The sequence below is a fragment of the Anomalospiza imberbis genome, chromosome 9 (assembly GCF_031753505.1).
Source record: "Anomalospiza imberbis isolate Cuckoo-Finch-1a 21T00152 chromosome 9, ASM3175350v1, whole genome shotgun sequence".
NCBI lineage: Eukaryota > Metazoa > Chordata > Aves > Passeriformes > Viduidae > Anomalospiza > Anomalospiza imberbis.
This window is the reverse complement of record NC_089689.1, coordinates 6,060,817-6,074,829: the sequence shown is the minus strand read 5'-3', so window position 1 is coordinate 6,074,829 and position 14,013 is coordinate 6,060,817.

The following is a 14,013-nucleotide window of genomic DNA, read 5'->3' as shown; positions in this document are numbered from 1 at the left end:
TTTGCATCTAGGATGTTTAAAGACATCTCTCTCACAAACAATCCATCCTGTATTGTGCATTCCAACACCAAATCTACTGCAAGGATTACACTGTAAGGTACAAGCCTGGGGTGAAAAACAGGGGGTGTTCCAGGTGTAGGGCAAAAAAAATGTAAAATATAATAAATAAATAAATAAAAGTTAAGAACTTTTAAAATCTTCTTAAATTCAAAATTATAAGGAAGATCCATATTGCTGTCTCTGCCTTCATCCTTATTGCTATTCCATAGACAATTTGAATATTTCTATCTAATATTCCTACTTTTTTCCTCTCTATGAAAAGACAAGTGTGAACAACAAGAACAATTATGAGGTTTTATGTAATTTTCTGCAGAATCTAACTTACTGTTACCACAGGCACCTCTTCTGCATGTGTTTACTTTTTACTGAAAACCATAAATTTAAAATTAAAATTTTAAGTATACTTCCTTTTTTTCAGTGCATCTGCCAGAACAATTTGCATCTGCATTAATTTCTCCCTCAGACACTTGAGGAACTTAATTTCAGGTCATATAAACATGACTGACCTTCTTTTTACCTTTAATAATTGAATGAGGAATGCAACAGTTTGGATCGCAGGATCCCAGACTGGCTGGGGTTGGAAGGGGCCTCTGGAGATCACCCAGTCCATGCCCTGCTAAAGCAGAGTCACCAGAGCAGGGGCACAGCATCACACCTATTGTAAATGCAGGTGAACCCAGCGGGAAGAAATGCTGATGGCTGACTCCAGTTCAGAAGGCTGAATGATTTCCTTGCTATAACTGTGCTATAATACATCAATATACTATATAAAGGAAGATTTTCAAACTAGAAACCGACTTGTTCTAACTGTATCTCTAACTAACGCAACTCGTGACCCTGTGCTCGAGTCCAGACACAGGTGGATTGGATTGGCCATCAGGCTCAAACAATCCTCACCAGAATCCAATCAAGAAATCACCCCAGGTAAAAAATTCTCCAAACATATTCCACATGGGAAAAACAAGGAGCAGAAATAGAAATTGTTTTCTCTTTCTTTCCTCTGTGCTGCTCTATGAAAAAATCCTGAGAGAGAAAGAAATGTGCTTGCCACACACACCCAGGCAGGTTTGGAGTGTCAGCAGAGAAGGAGAATCCACAGCCCCTCTGGGCAGCCTGCCCAGTGCTCTGCCACCCTCCAAGAGAAGATTTGGGCTGCCAATTTCCCCTTGCTCTATTCCTGAAAGGTGAATCCCATGGGTTATAAACATCAAGGGATGTCCTTTTGTCACAGCTGTCCCAACAGCCCCATCCATGAAGGCAGGAGTTGATTTGGGTTCCACTTCTGGCCACACACTTTGGTTTAATTGTTGAAAGGGCACCAAAGAACAACTTGGTCACCAGGAATTTTCACTTTCAGCCCCAGGTTCTGGCCTGTGGTGACCTTTGGGGAAGAGCAGCAGTGGATGCTCTGTGCTCTGGAGAGATCCTGGCACACTCAGCAACACCTCAGCCTTGGCTGTTGGAATGTCCCACCTTCCTTGACCCCAGGATCTGCTTCCATCCACCTCTGGTGCTCCTGACAATTCCCAGTTGTGCTGGGTTTGGGCTGGGCTCTGGTTTTCTTCCCTTCTTTAGGGCTGTGTTTGGGTTTGTGCTGAGCACAGGGGTGATAACACAGAGATGTTTCTGTTATTGCTGAGCTCACCCAGAACCAAGGCCTCTCCTGCCCCTCCCTTGGTGACCCCAGGGATGTCCCAGACCAGGTCAGTTCACACTCAGGATATGCAGGGGGGGAAGAAGGAGGAATGGGGGCTGTTTCGGGGTGGTTGTTGTCTTCCCAAGTCACTTTCTGTGGGATGCTCTCCTGGAGGTGCTGAACACTTGCCCAGCCCTGAGACGGGTTAAAGAATTCCTTGTTTTGCTTTGCTCGTGTGGTGGCTTCTGCTTCCCCTGTTCAGCTGCCTTTATCTTAACCCACTCCAGTTTTTTCCCTCCCAGTTCTCTCCCTGATCCCACTGGTGTGCGAGTGAGGGGATGTGAGGTCCTGTCTGGGGTGAAACCGCGGCACCAAATCTTATTAACAACCACTGACATGATTATTTGTTTTATTTCCATGACTGTCATAACACTTCTGCAATAAGGAAGAAAAAATCCCACAGGAATAAATTTCTTAAGTATTCTGTTGCAAACTTATCTAATTGGTTAAACCAAAAATGATCACGCCAAAAGTTGTGTTATGGCAGAAGTTTGAAAGCAGGGAAGTTCTTGCTGACAGTCTACAAGGTTGGGTTTAATCCTGAGATAAAATGATTTAGTGACTCAACTTACTACATGCTCTTAGCAGTGGCAGTCCAAACTAAAAATACTCTTTTCCTTTTTTCTTTTTGATTTCCATAATTCATTTTTTCAATCCTTTGAAGACTCTCTTGAGAAATAGTCTGAGTCTAAAGATACCACCATATAAATGAATGGTTTTTAATATTTCATTCAGAGTATTACATCATAGGGTGCCAGACAAAAAATAAAGGAGTTTATTGGAGCTACTCACTGTGACCTTATCACCAAAATATTCTGCATTTATTTCTCAGAACACTTCATGCTGCAGACAAAATTATTCATCCACTGCTTATTAGTACTCATTTTTCTAGATAAACTCATTATTCCAAAGACTCACCTGTGCATTTTCTGATTCCCTCACAACAAATTCCAGTATCAAACATTACAATTACACCTAATTTCATTTAAAATTTAAATAAGATGTTTTAATCAGTATTTACTGTGCTGAATATAGAACTTTGCTTTGGTATCTGCTGAATAAAACAAAAACATCATTACCTCAGAATCTTTTAGGTATGTTGACTTATATTTTTTAGTGCAGTCTCAGCAATTTCTTACTGGGATGATGTTTATGTGTTATCTCATCAAGTCCTGATCTGTGTTCTGCACAGTAATGTAAGAAAATATTAAAAAAAATGAAAATAAAGAGACAGAGAGAGATCTGTTCTTCTGATATCATAGTTAAGTATCTTTGGCAACATATTCTGTATGCCAGAGAAAATGATTCATTATCTGGCTACAGAAGTTTACAAGAGGAAAACAATAATGCCAATAAGGCACAAGTTAATTCTGGGGACAGCCTCACATTTCCAATTAATATCCTCTAAACAGAATTTCCAGTGAATCTAGGGAATAAATAAAACTACTGTGGGGACGTAGCATGTGGTGACTCACTAGCATGAGTGTAGAATCACAGAATCATGGAATGTCCAGAGTGGGAAGGGACACACAGGGATCATGGAGTCCAGCCCCTGGCCCTGCCCAGACACCCCAACAACCCCACCCTGTGCATCCCTGGGAGCGTTGTCCAAACCCTCCTGGAGCTCTGGCAGCCTTGGGGCTGTGCCCATTCCCTGGGTAGCCTGGGCAGTGCCCAGCACCCTCTGGGGAAGAGCCTTTTCCTGACATCCAGCTGTTCCCTAGGGTGCAGAAGTTTAGCTGTTGAGGGTACTCATGCACTGCGTTATATAATTTTTAAAAATCCAAATATAATTGTCAATGCATTAGAAAAACTAAATTACCAAGAAAGTGGGTTATACAATTAAGAAATCCAAATGTGAGTGTTGATGCAATAGAAAAGCTATCTTACCAAGAAATTGGAATGTAATGATTTTTGCCATGAAGCTGGTAATAGAGATTAGGTGATAAATACTATAAAAAAAAAAACCAAAACCACGCACATGCAGACTAAATTAATGGCAAATAAGTGGGTCAGGAGGATCCCCTATCTGAGATTTATTAGCATTTATTCTCAGCAAAACCAAAGACAATTTTTTTTTTTTTTTTTTTTTTTTAACAGGAAGGTTACGCATGGAATTATTTTCCTGAGTGGCTCCTACTGTGAGCAATATCAATACCCAAATATCCTGGATCCAGCAGGAGTTTTTATGTTGCCCAGTGGTGCCTTTGAGGATAAGGTGACTCATTCGCTCTGAATGGAATACAGGAAATGGAGCTTCCACAATAAAAATATTTATTAAGGATGCACTTGAGAAGGAGCTTGGCTGGCTGCTGAATTACCCAAAGGTGGCCTTGCTTGCTGTAATGGTCTGTCTCTGCAGGCACTGGGAGAATCCCAGCTGCAATGGATGCAGTTTCTGGCCAGAGGAATATTGTGGTGGCCCAGTGAAGTGACCCCGGAGCTGGCTCTGCACTCTGGGTCTGTCCCCATGGGGATTCCTCCCTTGGACAGGGAATTCCTGGGCTGACAAAACTGTGACAGGGACAGGACCCAGGGAAGGGCTGGAGCTGGGCCAGGGCAGGGTCAGGCTGGAGATCAGGGAAATGTTCTTCCCCAGAGGGTGCTGGGCACTGCCCAGGCTGCCCAGGGAATGGGCACGGCCCCAAGGCTGCCAGAGCTCCAGGAGGGTTTGGACAATGCTCCCAGGGATGCACAGGGTGGGATTGTTGGGGTGTCTGGGCAGGGCCAGGGGCTGGACTCCATGATCCCTGTGTGTCCCTTCCCACTCTGGATATTCCATGATTCTGTCAACATTTATAACCAGACAAGTGAGTTAGGATTTTATTTGCTTGTTTTGTTACTTTCCCCATACAACCACTATATTTAGTAAATACAGGACCCTCATTTTTGCTAGACCATCAAGGTGTCTGTAGCTTCCTTTAAGTCTAATTCCCTCCAAGACTCAGAAAAATCTAGAATTTAAAAAATCATACTGTAGCAGAATGAAAAGAAGAATAATTTTGGTTATAAACCAGAGAAAACCCATAGGTTCTTATGAAAAAAGAATGAAAAATAAGGTTTATCATTGCCTCCCGTTTGCTTGATGCATCTCTGCAGGGAGGTTCTGGTTCCCAGGCACACCCCCAGCCCAGGATTCTTCCCAGGCTTTCTGTGTTGTGTCAAATTTCATTTGAGTCTTCAGGTGCTGTTCCCTGCCTTCCCATGAGCTGCTGCAGGATCTCATTTCAACTGCCCAGCCCTGCCAGTTTTGGGCAAGAGCAGGAAAGGAGAAGCTCCCCTGCTCCCTCCAGGGCTTTCCCCTTGACTTCAAGCACCTCAAGGAAGACCAAAAAGGGGAACCTTCCCTCCTTTTTCCAGGTCAATTAATCTTCAAAGAAATATCACACAATAAGCTGCAAACAATAATTAAAACACATCATTTCCTCTACAAATTGCTACAAGCCCAAATATACTTTCTAATTTGAGTATGTAATTAATGCAAATGAAGTACTGTAATAAAAGCATTTGGAAACCAGATCATGTATCAGAATGCAGCAGCAAATAAATATTTCCAGCAGGAGTTACATTTTCTTCCAGCCCTCACTCTTTATCAGGGATAACCTCCCAAAACAACAGCTCCAACTACAGCCCTGGATTGGAGATGCCACTCCAGAGGTGAAGGGAATCTTATTTTCAGGGATGGAAATTTTTATAAGGGTTTTTAATGCTTTTCTCTGAAGTTTTATCCACTGGGGAAAAAATATAAAGAATAAATGTCTCTATACAAAGCAAAAGGAAGTTTGGCCAAGTAACTGACTACATGAACATATAGGATATTGGGACATTTAGAGCTGAGTTTCATGTCTCAAATGCACCCAGTGAAAGAAACAAATTAAGAAATAAGTCATTTACCTTACACAACATTTCCATGTCTTTGCTGTTTGCATTTCTCATTACTCTTTTAAAATATCCTGCAAAAGGTGATGGTTCCATGATTTAATTTTCTTCTTTCTATCAAAAGAAGGTTTAGAGTCATTCACATCTCACATCTTGCTGTACCCATCAGCACCTGGAATGTGAATAATTAAATCACAGAATCATTAAGGCTGGGAAGGACCTCCAAGACCACCAAGTCCAGCATTTGACCAAATCCCACCATTCCCACTAAACCATATTCTGAAGGACTCAAGTTTCTGTACTGTACTAATAAGGACTTTTATTTTCTTGGCCAGGGTGTTTGCACAGAGAAAGGGCTTTAATAAAATTTTGTCTGTCACCATAATTTCTTCAAATATTCACAATCCATCAATATTCTTAAAAAAAAAAAAAAGGGCATATCTCTTACTCCCAAAGTAAAATAGCTCAAGAAAGGCAAATATAAAAGACAAAATTGCATGAAAAAAAAATATCATATAGGTAATTCTTTGACCAAGTTTAGTAGAAGCTAAAAACACATTTCCAAATGGGGAGGTTGGAACTGATGATCTTTAAGGTCCCTCACAACTCAAACCTTCCTGGGATTCTGTAAAGAGAGGAGAAATTGTGGAACTATTTTCAAGTATATAAAATCAGTGATATACCTCAGTTAAATAAGAAATATTTAAGGATTTTAATTGCTTTTCTCTTGCTCTTGACCGCCCAAAAATACAATTTATTGGGTTTTTTTTTGCTTCTGGTAGAGAAGAGTTATAGGGAAAAAAAACAATATAACTTTTCAGTGAGGGAAATTCCACGGTAGATTGTTCCAACACAAATTATCTGCAGCGCTCAGGCTATGAACCAATCTATTCTATTGAGGTGTTAATGTCACACATTTTTATTAATTTTATTAAAACTTGCTGATATTTTTGATGTTAATTTTTATTAATGTTATTAATGCTACTTTTTTTTCCCCCCTACACCCTGACACACAGTGACCAAGTTGTGCCTGCAGACTGATCCTGTCACCCTCTCTTGGGTCAGACATTCCTTATTCTCCATCTCACATGGAAGTTCTTGAGAACCTGCCGACCAGGTTTGGCCGAAAATAATGTGTTTTGCATAAGACAAAGCTCTTCTGGAAGCCATTACTGAAAGTAACTACTCTTGTTGGTTGTTTACTCAGCATTTCGGGGTTTACAGAAGGTGTGTTGGCTCCAATATTTCATTAACATGATTAAACTAAGCTCATTACAGAGCAAATGGAATTAATTCCAATTACAGAAAATTTATGATGATTGCTATACTTTATATATAAAATACACGTGCACCTCTTGGTTGAATATAATAGTATTTGTTAATACATTATGGGCTTGTGATTTATAGGTATTTTAGGTATGTATTGTCTTTTCAAATATGTAAGGAAATTTAACTTAATTTAAAAAGAAATTAATTTTTCTTTTCCAGAATATCCCTGAATTCTTGTCTTTTAATGAGTTTTATTTTTTAAGAAAGAAATCTCTATAATTACAAAATATTAATCAGAAGTAAAACACTATCAATAGGTTATTTTCTTTCAGCACAATATGCTGCCAGTTACAAAGAATGAAAATTGTTGCTACAAGTGACAGTGAATAGTTTCTGCATTAAAAATCATACAATTATATTTCATTAAAAGCTAAGTAGTAATAAACAAGAAAAAAAATGAAACATCTTCTTTGAATCCCAATTCTTCACTATCATTAAACGTTTTCTGCATTTGCCCTTCTGAAGGGCAAATTCCATTAGGCTTTCATTGTAGTGCTGAACAAATAAAGCAAACAAAATATGCAAATTCAAACCGTATTAGCACTGATCTCGAGTTTAATCTCAATGTAACCAGAATTTGTTTTATTTAATATTATTAATTTTAGGATGTCTGACTGAGCACCAAACAAACAAGTCATGAGGTTTAACATTTGGTGTGCTGGAGTTAATCCAAGGAAGGAAGCAGAGCTGGGGAAGGGCTGGAGCCCCAGGAGGGGCTGAGGGAGCTGGGAAGGGGCTCAGCCTGGAGAAAAGGAGGCTCAGGGGGGCCCTTCTGGCTCTGCACAACTCCTGACAGGAGGGGACAGCCGGGGGGATCGGGCTCTGCTCCCAGGAACAGGGACAGGAGGAGAGGGAACGGCCTCAGGCTGGGCCAGGGCAGGCTCAGGTTGGACACCAGGAGGAATTTCTCCATGGAAAGGGTGCTCAGGCCTTGGCAGGGGCTGCCCTGGGAGGTTTGGAGTCCCCATCCCTGGAGGTGTCCCAGGAAGGGCTGGAGGTGGCACTCAGTGCTCTGGGCTGGGGACACGGTGGGGATCAGGCACAGCTTGGACTCGATGGGCTTGGACATCTTTTTCCAACATTAAGGATCCTGTGGGCTCCAAAATAAGACCTTCAACTTCCATGGGAAATTTTTCCTGGCTCAGGTGCTGCTGTGATTTGTGAATTAAATAACTTGTCACCCATAAATCTGCTCAATGACTGTAACCCCAGCCCTCCAGCAATGAACAGCAAAGTTCCAGTTACAACACAAGAGTCTTCCAGGAACATGGTCTCACCAGCCAGAACATGGCCAGTCATCCCTATAAACGCTTAAAGGTATGAGGAGGGCTTGTGCCAAACTCCTCTGGGAAATCCTGGCTGCCAAGCAGAGAGTTCAGAGGAAGCTCTAAGAACATTTCAGTATGTTTTATAGAACAGAGTGAATGAAGGAGCAGGAGCCTGCACCAAACACACAGAACAGCTCCTGCCTGGCAGCACAGGAATCCTGCATTTCACATGGTCACTGAGAGGCACCTGGAAGATCTGGCCCCAGGACTGCTGGAGAAGCACAGATCTATGCTCCCAAAAGGAAAAGAAGCACCCTTTTGGAAGTGCAAGAGGAAGGCAATGAGCTCCAGGAGCTGCACTGGCAGGGAAACCCATGGAAGTCAAAGTAAAGGACATAGATACAAATTTTATATATATATTTAGTAAAGCACTCCCAAAAGAGAGTTCTGGCAGAGGAAATTTGATGAAACAGGATTCCGAGCATTCTTGGGGACACATTTTCACAGTTTTGGGTGTCAAACCAAGGCAAAATTCTGTAGCAAGGTGCAGGTCTTGGGTGAATTTCTGAGTTCAAAGAGGTACTCCCAGCTCCAAAGAGTCTAAATAGGCAAGAGAGGAGTGGACAGAACTAAGAGGCCAAAAGGACAGGAAGATAAAATTAAGGATGAAATTACTTGCTTGGTGACAGTATAAAGAATAAAACCTCTCTCTTATGTGCTCTCTTTCAGCATTTTCTCCGCTTGGCCACGACAGTTTCTCTCTCCAATGACTCAATTTTTTTGTGCTCTCTTTCAGCATTTTCTCCGCTTGGCCACGACAGTTTTTCTCTCCAATGACTCAATTTTTGCCATGAAAATTAAGTCAGAAGACAAAGCATTTTAGGGAATATGAGCAGAGATCCCTGACAAGTTCAGGATGTAATTAATTTCACTGCAGTTTTGCCCTTATTAATGAATTTACTGCTGTTAAAATACTCAGTTTGTCCGAAGCACACACACTTCCCACCTAAGCAGATTATCCAATACCTGGTAGTATAATTAAATAATAGCAATTAAGCCCAGAGTATATTCACAGTGTAATTCCAGATCCTCCACTAATCACTTTGGAGGAAGCTGTGTCACTTACTTCTGACTCCCTAAAACACAATGCTCAAAGTTTAGAGGGAGTTTCTATGGTCTGTGTTTCCCCTGAACTGTATCAGATAAGAGCTTTTAATCAAAACTAGCATTTTTAGCCTGTAAGAAGTGACACCTGGGGTGTCAGAACAATAATATCTGGCCGTAGATTTGTAATATAATACCATATTTCTGCTTTGTAGTTGCTGATTTACATATTTTGAAAGAAATTTGAATATTCATTAGGAATCACCAAACACTTTTACCTCATTTCTCCTTCAAAATTTTGCTACAGGGTGAGTCACTTCTCTTGTGAGCCTGCAAATATCTTCAACCTACTCAGTATTTCCTGAATATGGAGTATTAAAAATATATTCAGAAAATATTATGTATTCAGTAAAAGTATGTGCAAAATCATGCACTGAGGTGTGATCAACATGAGCATGTCATTCTTGATTATCAAAATTTTCATTAAAAAACAATTTGGGAAAATCCCGGGATAACTGAATTGTTTCAGCATTGTATTATTACAATATTTGTATCCAGAATTGTTCTGGGAAGTTTGAAATGTCCAATTAATGTACAGGTTTTAAGGCTTTTATTCCAAACCTTAGCAAGCAATGAGCAACACTTTTTCCATGAGAATGGAGCTGTTAAAATAGATATTTCGAAGTAATTAAATTGATAATGTCTGTATTCTCCCAGATCCATGTCTTATCATGGTTTTAACCTATTGATGTGCCCATGCCCTCTGCAATTTCAGAGAGAGGGGTTAGAGAGTGAAATCAGGGAAACTCTTATGGAGAAGGAACTTCATTCCCTTCAGCAAAAGAAGTTTGTTTACACTTGTGTTGTAAAAAATACTCTTTTCCTAAAAACATAAAAATATTTTCCTAAAGGAATATTCCAAAGAACATGGACAATGCATGTTAAAAAAAAAGTCTCCATGTCTCATAGGAGCAGCTCTGAAAATGGGTAAGAGAGTAACTGAGGCCATTATCCCAATTATTTGAGATACTACAGCATATGTTGCAGTTCCAGTAATTACAATCTAAAGAGTGCTGGAATGCACTGCAGAATTATTATTTAATGTACTATATTTACTTTTAATTACTGTGTAGCTGCCTAGCCTTGAAATAGTAAAATATTTTAAGATCTTGCAGGGCTATTTGCTCCAATACTTAAGTCATTTCCATCATGATTTTTCATTTACTCTTCCTAATTTTTTATGCTCAAGAATATTTCATGGAGCATTTAAAGTTTGTGTTCACTTTTCTCCCTCCCAACATCTGTTTTTTTTCAGTAAAATAGTTTAGCCTGTGGGAACTAAGGCTCAGAGGGTGATTATCTGAACCACCAGAAAAATAGAGGTCAAAATGTGCAATTTTTAATTCAGAATAAATTCACCAGTCACCAGGACTATGATATTTTCTTTTCAAACACTTTTGTCCTTCCTTTTGTTTATTCAAGCAGCATCAAGGACTCTCAGCACCAACTGGCATTTCATATTTTTAACTTAATTCAGCTTTACTGCTTCCCCATCTATTGTTCCCTGACAGGGAAAATATACAACTTGCTGTTATAAATACTTTATGATGACCCTGTCTCCCGAACTCTTCATTCTAATCACAGTCCTGCCACATCCCATCCGTGTCACTTTGGATATATCGAAAACCATAAAAGTAACCCCCTCTCTCTCTCTGCTCTCTCGCAGTCATTTTTCAGAGGGCCATAAAAACAAAGCCAGGGTGAATTCAGGTGGAATTTCAGAGCACCAACAATTGCTTTTTTTCCTCTCCATAGTGAGGGAAGTGCAATGATGGCTTCAAATTTCTGACTGAAAAATAAGCAGCTTCCATGTCCACCTTGTAAATTCATTTAAGGCTACAATCTCACTGGCTTTAGTTTTCTGCTCCCTTTTCTCCTCAAACAAAGGGAATAGGCAGGAAAGGGAGGAGATGTTTTTCCACACAGGGCTTGGGATGGAGCTGAGGAAACTCACTGAGGAGGTACAACTGTGAGAAGGCTTTGTGAGAACAGGTCAGAGTTGGAGTCACTCCACTCACTCTCTAGGTAAAGCTCAAAAATCCAGCAGTAGCAGGAAGAAAGGATGGGTCAACACAGCACTGGGGCTCAGGAGATGGAATCACTGTCCCTAGAAGGGTTAAAAAAGCATGTGGATGTGACACTTGGGTAGTAGCGGAGTTGGCAGTGCTGGGAATTATTGGCCTTGATGATTTTAGAAGGCTTTTCTGACCTTAATGATTCCATGACTAAAGTACCTCTTGATACCAAAGCAGGAGTTCAGTGATCAGAGAAAAAGGAAATTATAATTAACCTACTTGGAAAAAGATTTTACCAGCCATATCTATTGGTCAACAGGTTAAGCTCCCATAACTGCTACTGGTGAATGGCCTTTTCAATAATTTTGAAGGATAAATTACGGAGGGTTTTTTCCAGGTTGAATGTGTTATACCTTTTCTTTATTCTCTCTCCTGGTTTCAAATAGCCTGTCTGGAGTTCTGGAAGAAGTTCAGGATCTTGAGGAGAGGGACAAAAGAACAAAGAACTCTCCTGAGCTTCAGGAGAGCAGACTTGGACCTGTTCAAAAAAGGGATAAGGCCCTGGAAGGAAGAAGGGCCCAAGAAAGCTGGTTGATATTCAAGAATCAGCTCCTGCAAGCTCAGGACTGCTCCATCCCTGCAAATAAGGAGTTCATATGTGTGGGTGAGGTTGGAAATCAGGATAGATAACTTCAGCCACCCTTAATAACCATCCTTATGAATCCTGTTCCTCCTTGAGGCAAAGAATTTCCTTGCCTGGCTCTTTGAACCTGGGGTGCAGACCAGTCACTGCATGTCAGCCACTCCAACCATCTCAGTCAGATTAATCTGTGCAGAGAAAATAAATATTTATTATTCTTTTGCAGGCTACTGTTAAATTGTCATTTATCTTGTAATCTTGTGTCCTCAGCTTGGTTACAGGGCATCTTTAAGAGTTTGGATTTTTTTCTGCTGCAAAATTTCCAAAATTCCCTGTTGATCAGTGAAAACAAATACAAAATACAGTGAAAACAAACACAAGGCAAACATACTTTTATCAATTAGAACCAAAGTCTAAAGAAAGGTTTAAAAAAAGTTATGAAACTGAGGTAGTGTTTTGTTTACTGTCACTAGAACTTATTGACTTTAAGGGATAATATTTGTATACAAATATATGGCAGAGATTTAACTTCCCTAAAGAACTGAGAAAGCTCTGACCTTGTAAACCAAATACCAGGACTTATTCCTCACTTCCAAAATTTCTAGACTGGCATCCCAACTCATCTAAAAAGTTCATGCCAGTGATCTATTTTTACTTATTCAGAATAACAGTACATATTAAAAATATTAAATTTTAAATTTTTTTCTTAAGTAACTTCAAAATCAACATGGTCATAATATGAGGAGAAAAACTTGGATCTGGCTAATGATATTTTAGGACTAAGTTGCTTTTTCAAAATGTTACCTGGGGGAAGATTTTTTCTAGTTAATGTTCAAGTAAACATTTGCGTGCATTTAGCATCTCATTTGACTTTCTCGGCCATTTGCCTTTACAGTAAAAGTATATTTCCTTGGGCTATTTAGGTGCAATAATTTTGATTTATATTCTGACATCTCCAACAATATGGCTCCTGTCCACCTTTCCCGGTGGTGTTTCTTACTCTGCCTCTTGCTGAAGTAAAACTGTGACTCACTGGGTGAGTTCTGCCAAAACTTCCCCCCTGTAGGAGGGACACACAAGGACAAGGGCACAGAGCCCTGCTCTGGTGCTTAACCTTGGCTCAGGCCGCTGAGAAAATTGCTGAGCTGAGAGCCCGAGCTGTGAAACCTGCAGGAAAAGAGAGAGGTGAAATTGCAGGGAGAGGTGGCACAGTGAGGTGGGGCATGGCAGCAGCTGGAGCTGGAGGCTGCTGAAGCAGCACCCGCATGAAGAGGGATTAAGTGGTTATTGGGGAAAAAACAGGGAGACCAGTGGGGACCAGGAGCTGCTGGATGCTCAGTTCAGGTTCTTGAGGCTGCCCAGGATTTTGCTGGAGGATGGCAACACCAGAACTTGGGGAGTGAAGAGCCTCAGAGTCCTTGGCCTGTCTTTTGTGTGTCAGACAATAAATAATTGGCTTATTTTGAGGCCCTGCATGTCCTGCTGGCAGAGTTTCTGTTCCCTGCTAATTGTGTCCAAGCTGGTAACCCTGCAGAGAGGTGGGTTTTATGTATTCACCAGCTGAAACCTGAATCATGGAATCACAGAATATCCAGAGTGGGAAAGGACCCCAAGGATCATCCAGTCCAGCCCCTGGCCCTGCCCAGACACCCCAACAACCCCACCCTGTGCATCCCTGGGAATGTTGTCCAAACCCTCCTGGAGCTCTGGCAGCCTCGGGGCCGTGCCCATTCCCTGGGCAGCCTGGGCAGTGCCCAGCACCCTCTGGGGAAGAGCCTTTCCCTGATCTCCAGCCTGACCCTGCCCTGACCCAGCTCCAGCTGTTCCCTGGGTCCTGTCCTTGTCCCAGAGGGCAGAGACTGGAGCTGCCCCTCAGGAGTAGCTGTAAGAGAACCAGTCATCAAGACAAAGTCTGGCTGGGTTAGAGGCTAAATTATCCTGAATTATTTCTGTTCCTGGCAA